Source organism: Meles meles, chromosome 17 (assembly GCF_922984935.1).
Source record: "Meles meles chromosome 17, mMelMel3.1 paternal haplotype, whole genome shotgun sequence".
Taxonomy (NCBI): domain Eukaryota; kingdom Metazoa; phylum Chordata; class Mammalia; order Carnivora; family Mustelidae; genus Meles; species Meles meles.
This window is the reverse complement of record NC_060082.1, coordinates 67,547,836-67,567,480: the sequence shown is the minus strand read 5'-3', so window position 1 is coordinate 67,567,480 and position 19,645 is coordinate 67,547,836.

Sequence of the window (19,645 nt, the reverse complement as noted above, 5' to 3'; positions counted from 1 at the left end):
GCCGAGTCACCGCGGCCTCCCGGACGCAGCGGCGTCTGCACCGAGAGCCAGTGGCAGGGGCACCGCGTGGCCAACGCGGCCTCCCCGCCCCGAGCGCCGCTCCGGCCCGTCACCGGCTCCGCGGACACTGCGCTGCGCCGCCGAAGGCCGGTTTCCCCTGTGGTGGTGGCAGTGGCCGGCTCGCTCTTTTACGAAGATTGTATGTGTTCGACAGAGACCACACGTGGGCGGGGTGGGGGAGGGGAAGCAGGCTCCCCGCTGAGCAGAGCCCCACGCGGGGCTCGATCCCCGCCCCCGGGATCACGACCTGAGCGGAAGGCGGAGGCTGAGCCCACTGAGCCCCCCGGGCGCCCCGAAGTCGCAGGTTCCGTCGGAAGCTCCCAGAGCCCGTGTTGGAACTCTGTTTCGCTTTGTTACACAGTCCGGCTCAGTTTCCTCCTGGGGTGGCAAGTGACATTCCTGTCGGGCGCAGCCCCCCCCCCCCCCGCAGGAATGACTCACGGGTACGTCCACCTGCTAGTGAGGGAGACTGTCTCCGAGGCTGCACAAGTGAGGGCACCAGCGCATGCGCTGATGGATCTGGAGAAGCACAGTGGTTGGCGCTCACGCCTGCCCGTGCACCCCAGCCTGTGATCCGGAACCCGAGGGGTCCTTGGGACCTTTTTGGGTTCCAGGAGGTCAAACTACTTTCGTAACAGTATAAAACTTTATTTCCTTTACTGCATGATAGGCCTGCCTTCCTTCTGCACTCTAGAGGCTACCTGATGCGATGACGTCATTGCTCTAAAGGCTAAGAAACTGGGGCTTGTGTGTTTTCCTGTTTAATAACATTTCCAGATTTAATTTCTGATATGGTAACGATCAATAGGAATAAGCCACAAAAACAAAAACTCTTTAGGATCCTAAATAACAGGAATCTTGAGACCAAAAAGTGAGAACGTCTCATCTACATAATACAGTTATGTAGTTCCTAAACTGTAGCCACAGTGTGTACCCGTCGTCGTGACTTCGGAGAGAAGACTCCAGGTCCTCTGGGCAATTGCTTTGCACATTCAGTGCTTTAGCAGAAGGGAAGAAGGAAAGAGAAAGAAACAGGAGAGGCCTCCGGAGAAGTCTCCTCTTCAGAACTGCTCTCTGGCCCTTTCCTGAAGCTTAGACACCTGGACTGTGTTGATCTGTAAATCACTGGGTCTGAAAAATTTCTCTGGTATTAATCACTCGGGCACCTCAAATCCTCTTTGCAATGTTGGGCATTAACAAATAATAATTGTTCCTGAATTGGACAGAAAATGTTTTTATTATTTTTCTGTAAGAGGTTATGCTAGGCAGAATTCTAAGAATGACCTCCAGTGACCCCTGCCCTTCTGTAATCCCCCACACCTTTGAGTGTGGGGTGGAACTTGTGAATCGGATGACATAAGGCCACATGAGATTATCCAGGTGCACCCAATCTAATCAGGAGAGCCCTTTAAAAGCAGAGAATTTTCTCCAGATGGTAGCAGAAGAGAAAGTCAGAGATATTGGAAGACTGAGGAAGATTTGCTGTGCTGCTGCTGGTGGGGGCTATGTACCAAGGATGTGGGCTCCCCACAGCCGTTGAGTCTGACTTCGTGGATAGCCGGCAAGCTGGTGATTTCAGTCCTTCAAACACAGTAACTGAATACTCCTACAGTCTAAAAGGGCTTGGAAGTAGATTCTTCTTCAGAGCCTCCAGCCTGTCCCACACTTTAATTTTTTTTTTAATATTTTATTTATTTATTTGACAGAGAGAGAGATCACAAGTAGACAGAGAGGCAGGCAGAGAGAGAGAGAGGGAAGCAGGCTCTCTGCGGAGCAGAGAGCCTGATGCAGGACTTGATCCCAGGACCCTGAGATCATGACCTGAGCCGCAGGCAGAGGCTTAATCCACTGAGCCACCCAGGCGCCCCCCACACTTTAATTTCTGCCCATGAAACTCTCAAGCAGGGAACACACCCAAACCCACCCAGGCTTCTGATGTATTGACCCATGAGTTAAATTGTTGTTGTAATTTAAAAAATAATAATAAATAAAAATTTTTAAAATTGTAATGTTTTAAGCTGCTAAATGTGTGGTCATTGGTTACACAGCACTAGGAAAAGAATACAGAGGCAAATAGAATGTATTTTTTAACTGGGGTAATAGTCACATAGTGTAAGATCATCCATCACCATGGCACGGACAACTCAGTGGCATTAGTACATCCGCATTGTTGTGTAATCTGCACCACCACCCAGTTGGAAGACATTTCGCCTCTCCAGAAGGAAACTTGTAGCCTATTGCTCTCTCTTCTTCCCTTAAGAACACTAATGTGCTTTCTGTTTCTATGGACTTAACCTATCCTGGGTGTTTCACACAAAGGGAATCATGCAGTACATAACCCTTGGTTTCTAGTTTCTTTAATTTAGCATAGTAATTTTAATGTTCAACATTGTAGGATTTATCCAGTACTTCATTTCTTTTTACGACTGAAACATCTCATGTGTATAACACATTTTGTTTATTCTTCAATCGATGGACGTTTTGGGTTTCTACTTTATGGCTATTGTGAGTAGTACAGCTATGAACGTGAGTGTGCAAGTGTTGTTTGAATGCTGGTTTTCAATTATTTTGGGTACCTAGGAGTAGAATTGCGATCACTTTAAAACTCTGTGTAACTATTTGAGGAACTGCTGAACTGTGTTCCACCGAGACTGTGCCCATGAACATTCCCACTGGCAATGTACGAGGGTGACAGTTTCTCTGCGTCCTTGCCAACATTTGTTTTCCTTTTTTTTTTTAATATCTATCATAAGGGCTGTGACATGGTATCCCACTGTAATCTCCATTTGCATTTCCTTAATGACTAAGGGTGTTGAGCACATTTTCATATATTTGTTAGCTAAGTATGTATATATATATTTTTTTTTGTAGAGAAATATCCTTTCAAGTCTTTTACCCACTTTTGATTGAATTGTTGTTTCTCTCTCTCTCTTTTTTTTTAAAGATTTTATTTATTTATTTGACAGAGAGAGATCACAAGTAGTCAGGCAGGCAGAGAGAGAGAGAGAGGGAAGCAGGCTCCCTGCTGAGCAGAGAGCCCCATGCGGGACTCGATCCCAGGACCCCGAGATCATGACCTGAGCCGAAGGCAGCGGCTTAACCCACTGAGCCACCCAGGCGCCCTCATTTTTTTTTGAGTCATAAGAATTCATTCTATAATCTGGATATTAGACCCTTGTCAGAGAGATGACATGCAAATATTTTTGCCTATTCTGTAGATGTAAATGAACTATTGAAGGGCAGTTTTACTTTTCTCTATTAATATAAAAAATCATGTGGGGATGTGGGTTTTACAAAAAGAATTACGTACTTTTGAATCTTGCTTTCCTCAGGAATAATTTGTAGAAAACCTTCTATCGTGATAAGATGAAACTCTAATTCTTTCTAATGTCCCATTGTGCAGGTAATTTATTTATGGCCATTGACTCTGTTTTTAGGTTTTTGTTCACTGCCCACAATGGTGCAATTAACATCCTTGGACAATATATGTCTATGTATCGTTTGCTTCATTTTTATGAAATTTATTTCCAGGAGTGGGTTAGCTGGGTCAAAGAGTATACGCATTTTATTTTAATTGGCATTGTTCAGTTGTTTTCCAGAAACTAGCAACATGAGAGTGTTGGTTTTGCCCTGCATCTTGCTAACAATAGGTGTAATCAAGTTGTTGGGTTTTTTTGTTTTGTTTTGTTTTGCTAATCTGATAAATGGAAAAATCAGTGGTTCTCAACTGTAATGATTTTGTCCGCTCCAGGAAACATTTGGCAAAGTCTGGAGATATTTCTGATTGTCATAACTGTTAGTCGTGGCTGAGGGGAGGGGCTCCTAGCTTCCAGTGCGGAGCCAGGGAGTCTGCTAAGCATCCTGCTGTCCTCAAGCCAGCCCCACAAGGAAGAGTTATCCAGCCCAAAAGGCCAACAGTGCCACGGGTGAGAAACCCTAGTATAAAGAGCTACCTGCTTTTATCTTCAGTTTGGAAGTCTTTAGGGGTGAGTTTGAACATCTTTCCATATGTTTGTAAGCTCTTTGGATTTACTTGTCTGTATATTACCTATCTTTGTCTTTTGCTCATTTTTCTTTTGGTTGTTCATCCCTATCTTATCAACTGATAAAGCCTTTTATATTTTAGAAACCCTTTGCCTCCTCATCGAAAGTATTATTTTTTAAATATACTTTTTACTCACTCTCTTTTTCCAAATAGTCAAATCTTATTGAAGAACATAAAGCAAAGTTTGAAAAAATGGTCACACTATGCCCTCAGATAGGAAACATCATAAAAATGTTCCGTTCCCCAAAGTGAATTTTAATATGGTTCCAACTGGAATCCAAACACTATCCAATTAAGGTTCCAAATTATCTGAACGTTTATATGGAATACTAAATGTACAAGAATGGCCAATAAAATTTTGCAAAGAAGGACTAGCAAGGTATACTTATATCACCAGATATCAGAACATACTGTAAAGGTGCTGAAATTAAAACAAAAAATTTGGTAATGTTATTGGAATAGCCAACTATGTAAGTGAAATAGATCAGAGAATCCAGAAATAGGGCTCACTATCTATGAACATTAAATAAATGACAACTATTTTATTCAATTAAGTGGAAAAAAAGGATGGATAATTTAATAAATGTAACTGGCAAAACCTTGATCCTTGTGAAGGAAATTAAATTTGGAAAAGTCTTATGGCATATATAAAAACAAATTCTAGATTTAGAAGTGACTTAAATTTAAGTAATACTAATATTCCAAAAACAAGCTCGGAGACATGTATATTCTAGGAAAGCATCAGTACTTAGTACTTAATGGTACTTTAGTACTTTAAAGTACTTAAAGGAAACCCTTTAAGAATGGAAACATACGAATATAAAATAAAATAAAAGTAATATAAAGTGATGGATTAAATGATCATGTTTATTTACTTGGTCTATCTTGTTGAGGAGACTGAGAGCCGACATCTTGTCTTAATCTCTTGTTTTCCTGGCACAGTACTCGTCAAGTTGAAGGAACTTAATAACTCTTGGTGAATGAATGACCTTCAAAAATCACTGATTGTAATCCCTTAAATGACCCATTGCCAAACCTCAAGGACAGCTGTCCCAGCAAGCAGTGACCTACACAGCATGAGGGAGTCCAACATTTTTTTCACTATGGTATAGTGCAGTTAGGAAAGGAGCACTGATTCTTACCTCTTGCGTGACATAGACTTTCAGAGCAAAGGTAAGAATTAAGATCTGCTTGTCTGTTGCACCACTTTCCAGAAGAAGACTGCGTTATAGAGACTTTAAGTGACATGTGGTATGATATGATGAAATTGGAAATGTGCCTGTTGGCCCAGTGTGAACTTTGTTTTATAGGAGAAATAACGATGGAATTCAGTAAAACATAATTATAATCATACAGCATTAATTTTGAAAATAATACTGAAACTGAGGCCAAGAAAGGTAAATCAACTTACCAAGATCACCAAGAGAGTTAGAAGCAGGCTCAAAACAGTCTTTGGTTGTAGACTCGCAGTCCAATACTAATCCTCCATACCGTGCAGACTTTAGTGCTTTCTTGTAGTTATATTTTCTTTTTAGTTTTCAACGTAATGTACCACAAAGCAGTTATCCTGGCAAGCAGAGTATTGAAATGCCTTTCAAATATATTTACTTATATTTTTACTTCATCCTCAGAAATATGATAGGTATAAATAGATGGGTATAAAGAGACGATTTTCTCAGTTTATGGATGGAGACTGAGGGCCAGGAAATCTCAGTTCATCCCTCAGCAAGAGTTTATCGAGAGCCCATTGTCCAAGACATTGTACTTGGTGTCATCGAGAAACAATGACTAGACAGTCCCCACATTTGGGGTGCTCACCTGATGAACTGGTGGTGAACCAATCATCCAAACCCTACACAGCCCGTGCCCCTGAATGGCCCCCAAACTGGTGACCGTCACACAATGGAAGCAAGTAAATGACTGTGCTGCGCTCTCCAGTAAAAGGCCAAGTCAGTTCACAAGCAATTCTCCTGTTTCGTTTTTTTTTTTAAGATTTTATTTATTTATTTGACAGAGATCACAAGTAGGCAGAGAAGCAGGCTCCCCGCTGAGCAGAGACTGCCCCCCCCCATATGGGGCTCGATCCCAAGACCCTGGGACCATGACCTGAGCCAAAGGCAGAGGCTTAACCCACTGAGTCACCCAGGCGCCCCTCTCCTCTCTGTTTCTTAAATAATTGGTCCAGAATTTTGTATTGACTCATCAAGGCCTCACCCCACGCTGAGCTGAGTCATCGAGCAGCCCATCTAAAGGCCTGGTCAGCCTGTGTGGGCTGGGAATGCGGTTCCAGACAGATGAGGCATTGCCACACCAACAGGCCCTCTGGGAAAGTGTCCCGGAGGTGGTTCGGGATACACTTTGTGGAAGCCGTCCTCCTTCCTGCCTCTGTCAGCCTGCTGCGTCCTTCGCATCTAAGCCGGAATGGCACCATCACTCACCACTCTTAAAACATCCCATCCTGTGTGAAAACGCAGCACACCCTACCCGAACAAACATATTGTTAACCTTATTTCACGTATCCACCAACCATTACCTTAATCCTCTGACTTGCATTTCTTTGATTATAGGGTTGTTGTTTCATTTGCCTCTAGTCTCTTCCTCCACACCACAGTCTGGGGAATCTTCCTAACATGGAGTATTACCCTAGTCCTTCCTTCTGGTTGTTCAAGAATCTGGGGTGCTTCTTGAATAAAGCTGGAACTTGTTCTTTCTGACTTTGGCTGACCGCCCCCCACCCCCGTTACACCTGCCACGACTCGCCTGTACACTGACCCTGTTTAACTACAAGCTGTTCCCAGTTCTTGAAGATGCCGGTCAGAAGCCTCGTCTCCCCCATCACACTGCCTTTGTCAGTTCTCTGAGCTACCACACTAGAGCGCGAATGCACCTGGCCCAGGGTTCAGGGTGTGCCCTTGGGAAGGTTCTGGGAGGTTCTGGAGTTTACCAGAAGCGCCCTGGGACCTGACAGTCACTTGGGAAGTCCTTTCTGTGACCCAGCTATTGAACCTCCTCAAGTCGCACAGAATGAATTCCATCTGAGGCCAGAACAGACGAGATTAGTCAGCCAAGCCACATGATGAGATCATTTATTTTCTCATACAGATCTTCCTTTACATAAGACAGAATTATGTCCCAATAAACCCACCGTAAGTTGAAAATATTGAATACACCTAAGCTACCAGACATCATCGCTTAGCCTAGTCCATGGTAAGCATGCTCCCAACACTTACATTAGCCTACGGCTGGGCAAAATCACCTAACTCAAAGCCTGTTTGATAATAATGTATCGAGAATCTCATGTAATTTGTTGAATACTGCACTGAAAGTGAGGAAGAGAATGGTCGTGTGTGCACAGAATGGTTGTGTATCGACTGTTTACGCTCAGGGTCACGGGGCTGACTGGGAGCTGAGCCTCGCTTCCTCTGCTCAGCGTCCCGAGAGAGGACTGCCCCACACACGGCTAGCTGGGGGAAGACCCAAATTCAAATTGCAAATGTGTGTTGCTTCTGCACCACCATGAAGTCAAAAAGTCCTAAGTCCAACCATCATAAATTGGGGACTGTCCATCCTTTATATTCTTTAAAGAATGCGTATAACTTTTTAGAAAACTGTCCTGTTCTAGGAACACGTGCAACATTTTACGGCAACCTGCAAAACAGCATTCACAGTCACAGGCGAATGAGTCACTAGTTAGGAAATCCTGAGTGCGCGGAGATAGGGCATGTGGATTCCTCTCATCTAATCCTCATCTGTGGCCGCATAACTGACATCAGGAATAGATCGAAGGCTTTAAGAGGTTCTCACGGCCACAGAGTCAGGCTCTATTAGAATGTTTCTGGTGTGTCACTCTCCTCCCCTCCTTCTCAACAACGCATAAACACATGCAAACTCTTAATCACACACTCCTTCCCTCTCCTCCCACTCGATCTTGTGTTCTCCATGGGATTTGGTGAGGTGTTTTCAAACGCCCTCCGAAATGGACGGTTCCAAGCATTTGATGTGGAGTCCACCCAGATAGAAGAGATTATGAAGGAAATGCTCTTCTCCGCTCTTTATCTGAATACTGACCCAACCTCCCGTACCAGCTTTCATAGGCCAAACTCCCATAAGATGTTCAACTTTCCTCTCCTCCCAGTTCCGAGGGTGAGGGTTCTCGGCTGGAATTCGTCCCAGCAGAGAAGATACTCTCGGGTATTGGCGGACGTGAGTCCTGAAGCTCCATTTACTCATGCGGAGTCCTGCCCCATGCTGCCGGTAAACGCCTTCCTAGTTTTGTGTACATAACCTCTTCCCACCAACTGTGGGCTTTCTGTGGTCATTATTTTTCTATCCCCTCTGCCTCTTCTGGCATTTCGAGCGTGGCTGTGGTTCAGTACATGTCTGCAGGTGGACACTTCCCCGTCTCCCGAGTCACGCTTCCAGCCTTCATTAACCCTTTTCCACTGCTTGCTTACACTCGGGCCCCACACTTAGCTGTGTTCTATGCTCGCAGCCCAGTCTTCCATTTGTTTCTGGTCGCCCTGACTTTAGCGAGCGGTACGTTCCCAGCACGGATGGCATAGACACGAGGCGGGGCCTGGTCCGTCCTGGAGCCCGGGGGGCACCCCCACACCATGCACAAAGATGGGAGGGGGCCAGGGGAGATTGGTGGCCCCAGCAGAAGTCTGCATACCAGGGAGGAGGTGGTGAGCGCCTGGGCGCCCCTAGCCCAGGCCCACAAGGGGAGGGACTAATCCTGGGCTGAGGCTGAGGGGTCATGGTGGAGGCCGCCAAGTGTCTGCTCGGCAGGGCCCAGTGGCCCAGCCCGGACGCAGGGCAGCCACCCGCAGGGCAGGCTGGGAACGGACACTCCGGAGGGAGAGCTGTGCCCTCCGCCCTTTTCCCTTCTGAGCTTCAGGACGGCGAACTCGGTGATTTCCTGAGGGTGAACCTGTGGCTTGTTGCGTGTGGCCTCAGGGTTCAGCGCTAGAAAAGGTAGTGCTCTGTCTGGGAGGGACGGCACCGTTGTCCCGTGCGTGCCCCAAAGCGGTGGGCTGCTAGGTTTTGGCGGCTCTGGAGCAGAACTCCGAAACATCACAGGGAGAAAATAAGTGGGAAGCACTTTTCTCTCTCTCTCTTTTTAAAAAATTTAATTTATTTGACACACAGAGAGCCCAAGTAGGCAGAGAAGCAGGCAGAGAGAGAGTGGGGGCCGGGAGGGGGAAGCAGGCTCCCCGCTGAGCAAGGAGCCCCATTTGGGGCTCCATCCCAGGACCCTGAGATCATGACCTGAGCCGAAGGCAGTGGCTTCACCCACTGAGCCACCCAGGCGCCCCCCCCTTCTCACTCTTGAAAGTAAACATGAAGAAAACTGAGCTTCTCCAGTCGGTCAAGGAGTACTGACCACCTGGAAGCATCTGGAACTCCGCCCTCTCCGATCCCGGACTCCGTGCTCTGTTGATGTAAGATCTTCAGACGAAACCAACTTTAGAGTATGCTAAAAACCACAGGGTGAGAAAAGGCCTCTCTCTGTAGTAAAGGATGAAGACCCTTGAAGGAGAGCAATTCATTCATGCTTTTGCCTGTAACTCAGATTTATTTCTCCTCTCACCTTCCCTGGGCCCCGCCCCCCCCCCCCCCCCCCCCCCAGCGTTCCAGGGCCCGCGTTCCTCCCGCTGTGAGATACAAAAGAGGAGCTACAGGTTCTTGTTCTAGCAGGGAAGGTTGGGCCCCAGCAATCAGGCCAGGGAGCTCACACGGGGTGGAGGAAGGCATGAAACTTGGGAGCCGCTGACTTTCAGATTTCTTACCTCTCTGCTCCTACCCAACCTAAAACCTCCTCGTGCAGCTTAATAAACGAAGGGCTTGGTGGTGAGGTACGTTGGACAGACCTGGGTCTGGGGTCCAGTCCCCCCCACTGTACCTCCCCCATACACACACCCGGGGGAGCCTGAGCCAGTTACCAACCTCTTCTAAGGCTCAGTTTTCTTATGTAAAACGGAGATCGTAAAATCTCCTTCTTAGGGTAGCTGAAAGGATGAAATGCTTTGCACCGTGCCAGGCACAAAAGGGATCCCAGAGAAAGATCTGTCATTTGCTACTTTGTTTTTTTTTTTTTTTTTTTAATTTTATTTATTTATTTGACAGAGAGAGATCACAAGTAGGCAGAGAGGCAGGCAGAGAGAGTGAGAGGGAAGCAGGCTCCCTGCAGAGCAGAGAGCCCGATGCGGGACTCGATCCCAGGACCCTGAGATCATGACCTGAGCCAAAGGCAGCAGCTTAAACCACTGAGCCACCCAGCCGCCCAAGATCTGTCATTTGCTTACTTCCATAGTGAATCAGCTTCCAAGTCCCTGGGAGAGACCCCGCACACAGTTGGCGCTCTTTAAATGCTCGTGTGGCCAGCAAATGCAGATTGCCTTTCTGAATTCAGCTTTCGTTTATTTGGTCAGAGACTAGAATGTGTGTATGAGCAGAGGAGAAAAGGGCAGGAGAGATGCAGGGTTTGTTGGTTGGTTGGTTGGTTTTTATTTTAATTTTGCTGAGATATAATTTTTATCCTCCCAAAATCATCCATTTAAGACGTGTGGTTCTATAGGGCACCTGGGGGGCTCAGTCATTAAGCGTCTGCCTTCGTCTCAGGTCATGATCCCAGCGTCCTGGAATGGAGCCCCGCATCGGGCTCCCTGCTCGGCGGAAGCCTGCTTCTCCCTCTCCCACTCCCCCTGCTTGTGTTCCCTTTCTCGCTGTGTCTCTGTCAAATAAATGAATAAAATCTTGAAACAAACACACAAACAGTAAGTAAAAAGTGTAGTTGTGCAAGCTACGACGGACGTAGACCGTCACAGAGCTGATGAGGGAGCAGGACTGGCTGAGGACAAAGCAAAAGCTGGCACCTAGCGCCCCTCTCCACCCACTCCCCTCGGTAACAGGTGTGACATTCTTCAGGCACCCCTGATCGCCATAAACGAGAAACAAATCGTTAACTTGCAGAGATCACAATCCTGCAAGACAGGAATCTCCCAACTATCTCGATGTTAATGGCTTGCAAAAGACCACAGTGATCAGGCAGCAAGACCTCCACCTAGTAGGCCCTCTTTAGCATATGAAAGCTCCGTTGAAACCTCCCTTCCCCTCACCTTCCAGCAACCGCAGGCTACACAACCTGCCATCCCTCACAACCCGGGGCAGCAGCTCTTCCTGCCCACGGGTCCTGTCCCCGTGCTTTCATAAACCACCATTTTGCACCAAAGATGTCTCAAGAATTCTTTCTTGGTCATCGGCTCCGGACCTCACCCCACCGAACCTCACCTAGGTTCTAGAACTTCACCAGAACCGCCGGTCTGAGTAGGGGTTTTCGAAACAGGCCTCTGAGGTGGGGGAGCAGTCGGGGCCCAGAACCAAGATGCAAGCTTTGGCCTTGGCTGGGGAAGAGGAGGCGTTTCTCCCAGCCAGGGAAGGAGGTGAGGTCGGTGGAAACAGGAACAGGCACTGGGGAGAGCTGGGAATGACCTTGAAAGCATTTCCTGATGTTTCTTTCCCCGCGTGCGGGGCAGCTCGGTGCGCGCCGAGAACCGGGCCTGCGGGAATGGGGGGTTCCGGCAGCCGCGGGGCGGACAGTGGCTTCCCGCTGGTGGACAGTGGCTTCCCTGGGAAGACCCGGCAGTGGGCGGCGAGCGCTGGCCCGGTTGAGTACGCCGGGCCTGGCGACAGGGACAGGCTGTGAGCCTGCAGGATTCGGGGACTGGAGCAGTCCGCGGCTGGGGACCTCTGGGACATGGGGACGAAGAACAGAAGGACACACAGGAGAGTACTGGGAAGGTTTGCAAGGAATGTTGGAGAAGCAAAGCCTGGAGGGAGCCCACGGGAGAAGACCGGGGGCCGAGAGAGCGGCAGGGACATATGGGAGGGGTGGCTCCGCGGCTCAGGGACCCGCAGGGACTTGCGGGCTGGGGGGGCTGAGTGTTGCCGTGAGCTCCGCACGGTCAACACACGGTGTTCTGTTAACAACTGATAGAAAACGCCAAGAGAGGATCATTTAGACAGATACTGGGCTTTCAGAAAGCACGGCGAGTGTCCCCCTGGGGTGGGAGTTTGCCCGTCACCCGCGGGGGGACAGCCGTCACTCTGTCCACTGCCTGGAGCAGCCGCAGATCCCGCCCGCCTAAAGCCTGTCCCGAGTCCCCTGCCGCTGCCACCGTGACTGCTACCGCCCACTTACAGGGACATCTGTGACCGCATCGGTACTGGTCATGCTGGGAACATCCTTGCTCCTCTCTCGTGCGCAGCAGCCAGAAAGAGTCATTTAAAGCACAACTCAGGTCATAAATTTTCTCCTGAGTGTACTTCCTTTTCTCATTCAGCAAAACCCCCCTGGCCTTTCTAGAACGGTGCAGCCACCTCCTTGCCCCCCCCCTTTACTGTCCCATCTTACTGTCCACTGACCTCACCTTCTCTCCTGCACCCTCTCTGGCTGCGTCAGCTTCAGCCTCCTTGGTCTTGCTGTTCCGGATCACGCCCTCCCCACCCCCAGCCAGTTCACTGCGGGATGTTTGCACTCTGGTCCTTCCTGCCAGCTGCCTTTTCCTCCCGCGGACCTGTGCTGTTTACTTCCCCGCCTCACCTCCTTCTGGTCTTTGCTTAAACGATACCCCCTGACCATCCTATTTAATACTGACCTTCTTCTTTGTTTCCTTCTGTGGTTTATTTCTGCCTTAGGACCTGATGTCTGATGTCCCAGAGGCTTCCTTATTATGTACCGTCTGTCTTTTCCAGCTTGAGGGTGATGCCATTAGATGACGGACTTTGTCTCTTTGTTCAGGTGCGGGGCACTTCCAGACGAAGAGAAACCTGCTCGTGACTGTAGGTGAAGTTTTTGTTTTTTTTTAAAGATTTTATTTATTTATTTGACAGACAGAGATCACAAGCAGGCAGAGAGGCAGGCAGAGAGAGAGGAGGAAGCAGGTTCCCTGCCGAGCAGAGAACCCGATGAGGGGCTCGATCCCAGGACCTCGATCATGACCTGAGCCGAAGGCAGAGGCTTTAACCCACTGAGCCACCCAGGCGCCCCTGTAGGTGAAGTTTTAATGGAACACAAGCGTCAGCACAGACCAAAAGGAGAAAGAGATGTGATGAAAAAGGTCATTTTCTCTGGAAAGAGAAAAGAGAAAATGAAAACAGATAGAAGAAGGAAAAACTTAACAAGCGACTGATATTCTCTAACAGATCTTTACTCGTCCAAGGACGGGGACAGATCACAGGTCAGAGACAAAACAAAGGCTCGGGGTAGGGGTTAGGGGTCCGCGGAGAAGCCTGCAGTTGAACTGAACATCCCTCCACGTCCAAACGGGTTGAGATTGTAAGAAACTTTGGCCCCGGGTGAGAAGGCATTTTTTGAAGTGTGGCCTTGGGTTTAGGTAGGCCAGTGCTTTCAGAGGTGAAACACAGAAGGGCAAGAAAGGTCTTGGTGAAATAGGCAATAAGAAAGGGTTTCTTTGAAAGACGTCCTCCCAACATGACAACAGGAAGAACTGGCATCTGGTGAGTCTGACAGCCGGAGCAGTGTGAGGGAAATGGATCCGTGGGAATGAGGGAAGAATGGGGGCAGGTAGTTAAATATAAACCTGGTTTTATTTGCAAAGCTTTAATCTTGGTAAATGGCACCTTCTTAAAGCAAATACCTTATCTAGGAGGCTCATTAACATTGCTCTGTCAAAATCTAGGCCATAGATGCCGAATTCTGGGGGAAACATTTTGTTTAGAGTCCATGGGACGGGGTGTGAATGCGATAACACACCCTAAAATACAAGCAGTTCGCTACTAAGAAAAATATTGATATGTGATTACTCAAAGGGTTTAATACTTTTAAACTAAAAGTCTATACTTTAATGTGATTACTCAAAGGCTTTAATAGCTAGAAATTGATAAATAAGTCTGTTAGTTTCTTGAGGGCTGTTCATCTACTAGGCATTTCTCTGTAGTAGCTAAATCTTGTTTACTGTAAATAATGAACAATAAATGTTTGTTTAATGGAATTGAATGATGCCCAAAATGTTATATTCATTTTCAGGAAAGTGGATGACGAGAAGTGATGAATCTGTAGTCAATGAAATAAATTGTAAATAAGAATCAGATTATGTCTGTACTTAACGATGTTTGATTGTTGACGCATTTACCATAGGTATCCTTCTGTGAACTGGATTAAGGTGTTTTACTACCCAAACAGAATGGGCTCTATTCCAAGATTGCAGGCAAAAATTAGATTAATGGAAATACTTTTCTCAGTTTCCATTTTCTTTCCCATAAATTGTTCTGAAACCAAATCCTACCACCGTTCGCTTGTGATAGCATCTGACGCAAGAGCTCTGCCGAGCCCTCCTGTACAGTCTTGAGCTCATTGCGACCCAATGACCATCAGAATCGTGACTTAGAGAAAACAATGTTTATGGTATGAGCTGTTGTCTAAAGGAAAACCATTTTCCTTCAGAGACCGTGAAATCTACCTTTGCCTTAAGCTGGACTACTGGAGAGCCATGCCCTTGGATCACACAGCACTGACCTTTCACTGAGCTGTCCTTCGCTGAGGACAGCTCGGCCATTCCTGAGGGGCGCATGGGAAACAGCCCTCTAAAGTCTGCTCTTGCGGTTCTGGACACACTACATGATGGCCTCTTTCTGCGGTTCTTTGGGCGAAATGTATTTTTAATTTCAGTATCAAGAAAAGTGCTTTGGGTGAACATTTTTGTGGGGACACCCAACCTAACAGCTGTTAAGGTTTTACTTTTTTTTTTTTTTAAGATTTTATTTGACAGACAGAAATCACAAGTAGGCAGAGAGAGAGAGGAGGAAGCAGGCTCCCTGCTGAGCAGAGAGCCCGATGTGGGGCTTGATCCCAGGACCCTGGGATCATGACCTGAGCCGAAGGCAGAGGCTTTAACCCACTGAGCCACCCAGGCGCCCAAGGTTTTACTCTTTGCATCTGCTATTTTAAAACGTTCCACGAAACCCAAGCCCACTCAACGCAAGCTGCAGGGGTTTCTGGTCCGCATTTCCCCTCTTTCTTGGGTCCCATTTATGTTCCCACTGATTTTGCTTTTTTTCCTACTTCTTCTTCTTCTTTTCTTTTTTTTTTAAGATTTTATTTATTCATTTGACAGACATCACAAGAAGGCAGAAAGGCAGCTCGAGGTGGGGAGGGGGACCAGGCTCCCTGCTGTGCAGAGAGCCCAATGCGGGGCTCGATCCCAGGACCCTGAGATCATGACCTGAGCCGAAGGCTGAGGCTCAGCTCACTGAACCATCCAGGCGCCCCAACCTTAGATCTCTTAGGGGAACAAGTCCAGAGCTAAAAATATATTCATTCCTATATACATCAAATTATGTTGTGTTTAATTGCTTGAGTTTTATTTTTTCGCTGAGAGCGTGGTGCTCTCAATTACTTTGCCTTGGAAGAAGGAGGAGACTTTTTGACTTAGGAGGGTAGCTGCTAGGAGGGCAGAGAAGACGCTTTGTCATACTTGGCCAATATCAAACCACACTGTCCTCACCAGCCAATAGTTCGTGAGGCCCTTAAGGGGCACTGAAGCCGAGTCCAGTCTTCGCGGCACGGCCGATGCAGCACGGTGAGCCTTCTCCCTCGTTGGGTCTCTGGTGCGGCTGATCCACGTCTCCCCGTCTCATGCCTCCTTCACAGGCAACCAATGCACTGCACACTCACAAAATTTTCACTTAGTTCCGTATAAAAAGATCCAATTTGTCTCTGGAGGATTTACAATGATTTCTGGATCCCGTACTAGCCCTGTGGACTCCGGACATAAGCAAATGTTAAATAGTCCCGCCCCGAGGAAAAACCTGATTAGGCGGGTTAAGCCCGGTGAAGGAAGCCCATGCAAGCTGTTCAAGTCCTGTAGCCCCGTCCTCTGGGCGAGCCTGGGAGAGCGCGGGCAGCCCAACCGGCCGCGGCGCGCTGGAAGACGCGGGTTTACAGAGCTTAGGGCCCCAGGGCCCAGTAAGGGTGGGGGGCTCGGCCCTGTGACCCTACTTAATGCCAGTGAGCTGTACATGTCTAAAACGTACACGTCCACCATTTTTTGTTATCTGTATTTTACCACAATTTTTTAGAAAAAGTAATGAGTGGCCGGAAACAAGGCGTTCGGCACACAGTTATTAGTAACAACTTCATGATAATAGCACTGCATTGATATTATAGTCATCATATTCACAGGATCAATGTCATTAGTAATAATCATTGCCTCTATGTGCTCTTAGTATGTGCCAAGTACCACTCCAGACACTTTACATGGAAATACAGTCTTTGTCACTATGTCCCTAAGACTACTAGAACAGAGAAGTTTCGGCTTCTCATCTGCCGCACCTGGAAGCACGCTTGCCGCATTCCCCACGTTCAGGAAGCCTCTTCAGTCCGCAAGAAGGAACCTCGAGAGAAGGCGGTCGGGGCAAACAGGACGGTCAACCCATCGCCAAATTTCGTGCGGCCAGAAGCAGGCAGGTGTATGACATTCTCCGAGGCGTAGAGAGGGTTACCCTGTGTGTAAAGCGTGCAAGGGCCGGTGAGCCGAGGGAGGCCCCGCGGGGCGAGCGGGAAACACGGTGAAGCAGAGCGTCATCTCGGCGGCCGCGAGGACTCCCGGCCTTTCCCAAACAGACCGACCGGCGGGGTCGCCTCATCCCTCAGCGGGTCAGTGTCTCACACACCTTGTGCCCACCTGGCTCTAGGCCAGCACCATTCCTTCTGACCAGCAGGCCCGGTCCTCTGAGCAAGCCAGAATCCCGTCCAAGGTCGGCAGCCTCTGTCCCATCTCAAAGGGAACCTACTTTGAATCTGGTCGCCACCACCCATCAGTCACCGATTGCCGATCAGGGATGTACTTGGTATCCGTGTGCGTTTCTTACCCAGACCTCGGGTAACTGGATCTCCGTGGGTGGCTGCTGCCTTTATGTTTTTCGACCTCGCAAACACACTGGGTTTCTGGGCGGGGAGCAGGGACATGGAGGGAGACAGATGGGTGAGGCATTATCAGATCTTGTACAGAGAACACAGGGGAAGGGTTGGACAGGCCCGGGAAAGCTTACAGGACCCTGCCCTTAAGCATAAAGCTCTTAGACTACCCTGGTTTTCACTGACCTTTACCCCAACCCCCTGCTTTGGCATTCTGCATAGACTGCCTTGATTCGCATCCAACATCTTCAAGAACTGAGTCAAATGAAATTCAAAAGCTTCACTCCAGGGGCGCCTGGGTGGCTCAGTGGGTTAAGCCTCTGCCTTCGGCTCAGGTCATGATCCCAGGGTCCTGGGATCAAGCCCTGCATTGGGCTCTCTGTTCCGCAGGGAGGCTGCTTCCTTCCCTCTCTCTCTCCCGGCCTCTCTGCCTGCTTGTGATCTCTGTCAAATAAATAAATAAAATCTTTAAAAAACAAAACAAAACAAAACAACAACAAAAAAACGAAAAAAGCTTCACTCCATCTTACACGGGCACTGCTCTTTGATTGACTTTATATCACTCGGAGTTAATCTGCCATTGTCTCTCTCTGTCTCTTTTTTTAATTGAAGTTCAGTTGACACACAATGTTACATTAGTTTCAGGTGTACCACATAGTGATTCAACAGCTGTACACCCCACAAACACAACTGCCACATGTCACATGATTGACTAGTCCCTAAGCTGTACCTTTCATTCCCGTGACTTCCTCATTCCGTAACTGGAAGCCTGAGTCCCCGCTTTTCTTCACCCATTTTGCTTATTTCCCTTTCCCCCCTCTGGCAACCACCACTTTGTTCTCTGTATTTATAGGTCTAATACCGCTTTGCTTTTTGTTTTATTTTTTTAGATTTCAAATATATGTAAAATCATAGGGTATTTGCTTTCCTCTCTGTGACTCACTTCCCTTAGCATAACACTCTTTAGGTCCGTGCATGTTGTCAGAAATGGCACGATCTCGTTCCTTTTTAAGGATGAGTCATATTCCAGTGTGTACATACACCACATCTTCATCCAGTCACGAACGGACGGACAGTTGGCTTGCTCCGTGTCTTGGCAATTGTAAATGATACTGCAATAAACACACGGTGTGTATATCTTTTCAAACTAGTGTTTTCATTTTCTTTGGATAAATATCCAGTCATGGACTTAGTAGATCATATGGTAATTCTATTTTTCATTTTTTAGGAACCTCCATACTGTTTTCCACCGTGGCTGCGCCGATGTTCACGCCCACTGACCGGTGCACAAGTGTTCCCTTTTCTCCATATCCTTGCCAACACTTGTTTGCTGTCTTTTTGTTCCGGCCATTCTCACAGGTGTGAGGGGAGGTCTCATTATGGTGTCGATTTGCATTTCCCTGATGATTCGTGATGTTGAGCACTTTTCACGTGTCCTTTGACCATCTGTATGTCTCCTTTGGGAAGCAGTTCAGGTCCTCTGCCCATTGTTTCAGTCATATTTTTTGGTGTTGAGTTGTGTAAGTTATTTATGTATGTTGGATGTTAACTCCTTATTGGTTCTGTCATTTTCAAGTATCTTCTCCCATTCAGGAGGTTGCCTTTTTGTTTTGTGGATGGTTTTCTCTGCTAAACAGAAGCTCTTTTTTTGGTGTTTTATTTGCTTCTTATTTTTTGTCTTCTCTATCCAACTAGATAATAAATGTTTAAAAAGCCAGAGCAGCATCTTTCATTTTTAATATACTCCTTCAATGCCTATCATTGTGCTTTATTGTATAGATAGGATGAGCTAAATAAATATTTTTAAAAGAAATTAACATGGTGCTATGACTAGGGATGTTAATATTATTTTTTCTTTTCATATACTAAATACAAAACACATAAATATCTTTGGTGGGGACATTTCATATAACCAAGAGATAGCAAATCTTAAAGCTTACAGCATAGTACCAGATATGAAAAACTTATTACCTGGGCATTGATAATGTAACTGTCAATCCATGCAAAGTCATTTTATCTGCCTGCGTCTTACTGCTTGTCCTACCTCTAGTCTCTGAAAACGTAAGAACTCAGGAGAATTAGGCATTCAGAATTTTCTATAAAATCACTTTTTGTTAGGAAAAAATGCCAAGAAAAATGGTAGCATGGAAATCTCAGATGTTTTTGAGCGTATGTTAGGCTCACTATCTTCAAGCACGTGCCAGTTACAGAAGCAAATCCACTGACCCATCTTTCTTGGCCCATCTGGAGAAGTAAATGTTTACCATTTATGTTTAGGGATTTTTAGATGATTCGAGCTATTTGGTTAATATTTTTTCCCTGCATTTGCCAAAGTGGTTGTAAAATCAAATAATTGTGATTATTCAAAGTTAGTCCTAAAAACAATGAAGTCTGCAATTTTAACAACTTGAAAAAAATCCTGGAGTAGTAACTCTATGTTTCCTCTGACCTTTTCATCTTTGTGATAAACCCACAGACTGTTTTCTAATTCTCAACTAGAACTATTAGTGATGTTGAGGATTTTATCTGTTAGTTTCTTCAAGTCATGACTCTGCTGTGAGTCATTTAGCTGCTCTGCATAGCAACCAATTATGATATAACAC